Below are 2,360 nucleotides of genomic sequence, written 5' to 3'. Positions count from 1 at the left end.
GTACATCAAAATTGAATTCTGTGCATTGCATATTCCATAACTGCATACAAAGTTTGTCAAGTATTGCGCATATATAGTACCTTGCGGTTCCTTGTGAGGGCCTGTCAGCGTGGGAGGTGGGAGTGAGGGACTGATGTGGGCCTAGCGACGGCCGTTTCGCGTCCTCCTGGACGCTTGGTCACGCCGTGTTCCACTTACCGTGGAACACGGCGTGACCAAGCGTCCAGGAGGACGCGAAACGGCCGTCGCTAGGCCCACATCAGTCCCTCACTCCCACCTCCCACGCTGACAGGCCCTCACAAGGAACCGCAAGGTACTATATATGCGCAATACTTGACAAACTTTGTATGCAGTTATGGAATATGCAATGCACAGAATTCAATTTTGATGTACAACACTGACAATAAATCTACATGCTTAAGACGGAAGATGCACGCTATCTGTCTCTATATGGATAGTATGACTGTCCCACCAGCAAGCGAGAAACTACTCAGAATAAGTTTGACAGGTCACTACACTTAATCTTTTGGCACTTTTTCAATTGCAGGCAGAGAGCTGAAAAGTGATTTTAAATAGAAGATGAAAAATTATCTCCTAGGAGAAACAGTGAATTGAATAAGGGCCTGTATCTCTTACCATTCTCCGAACATCACAGCAATTTATCCGCATTTGCGAGCAATTTGCAGCTTTCTCTGCATGCCAGAGAGCGCTAACTCCCTCTGCAACACCTCCTCGCTGCTAGAGAACAAGGCAATTTCTTTAATTACGCTAAAGCCATCAAATAACATGTTGTGATTTGGGTGATTTGAACATAAATGCCTAAAAACTTTACGAAAGAGCCACTTTAGTTGGTGTTTGTTGAGGAGTTCGGTACCCCCCTGCCAGTGTAGAGTGCAGAATGATCTTCTGAGAACATTGCAATTCAGCAACTGAGCCATAATTGTCTGTAGAATCCATATTCAGTTCACAAATGCCACTGTAGAAACTGGGGAAAGTGTTATGTGTATATACTAGTACTATACAGTATAGTTTTTCTTTAAAGGGATACTGTAGGGGGGTCGGGGGAAAATGAGTTGACCTTACCCGGGGCTTCTAATGGTCCCCCGCGGACATCCTATGTTGGCGCAGCCACTCACCGATGCTCCGGCCCCGCCTCCGGTTCACTTCTAGAATTTCAGACTTTAAAGTCTGAAAACCACTGCGCCTGCGTTGCCGTGTCCTCAATCCCGCTGATGTCATCAAGAGCGCACAGCGCAGGCCCAGTATGGTCTGTGTCTGCACAGTACACTCCTGGTGACATCAGCAGGAGTGAGGACATGGCAACGCAGGCGCAGTGGTTTTCTGACTTTAAAGTCAGAAATTCCAGAAGTGAACTGGAGGCGGGGCCGGAGCATTGGGGAGTGGCTGCGCCAACATAGAATGTCTGCGGGGGACCATTAGAAGCCCCGGGTAAGTTCAGCTCATTTTCCCCTGACGCCCCTACAGTATCCCTTTAAAGAGGAGCTGTTAGGTATAAGGTCTCAGAGAAAATAAACACATATATCAGTAGCTAAATATAGGCTGTACTTACATTACATATGCATTTCACTGTCCACGTTTGGATTTCACAGAATTTTTATATAGTATATGCAGAGAATGATGCTCCTGACAGCTCATGGCAGGCTCCATGTTTGTCTGTCTCCTATGAAGCCAAATGTGTCGTCATGTCCTCCCTGCTTCCTGATCACAGAAAAGCTCGTACTGAATAACACTACTGTGCAGTGAATATTAATGAGCCATGTGGCTAGGAACAATAGCGGACTCCTGCAGTGTACTCTGCAGGGAGATTTATCAGTGCTGTGCGCTGGACTGAGTTACATGCTATTGTTACTTGACCCTGTAACTTCTCATTAGCAGCCGAGGGGAGAGCCCCAGAATGCTTTGCAGTATGGAATGCGGCTTGCGTCTTCTTAAGAGCTTGGGAATAACAGCTTTGCTGATAAGCACACATCAAATGTAAGAGAGATTTTTATCTTCAGTAATGCCTTTTTGGCTTCCTTCTAAACTGTTTAACACAGGAGAATAGAGGTTTAAATTAGCTTTTGTAGCCTGACAGTTACTCTTTAAAGCAAACCCCATAACAGCTTCCGGGTCAGCACATTGTTAAGCCGTAACATCGCCCACTTGAGCCATAGGCAAACATGGGCATTACCTTGCACATCAGTTGTCATTTCAGTCATAACTGACAGCACCTGATATATTTCTGTTCTGACAAAATCTTGTACAGAACTTGAAGGAATCCTTGTAAGAAGAAATGAGCTGCCTCTCTTTACCGACGTCTATCCCTAACCTTCCCATATTTCTCCCAATACCCCAGAGTT

This window comes from Hyperolius riggenbachi, chromosome 3, assembly GCF_040937935.1.
Source record: "Hyperolius riggenbachi isolate aHypRig1 chromosome 3, aHypRig1.pri, whole genome shotgun sequence".
Classification (NCBI taxonomy): domain Eukaryota; kingdom Metazoa; phylum Chordata; class Amphibia; order Anura; family Hyperoliidae; genus Hyperolius; species Hyperolius riggenbachi.
The sequence above is the reverse complement of the archived record's forward strand: the minus strand, read 5'-3'. Positions refer to the sequence as shown.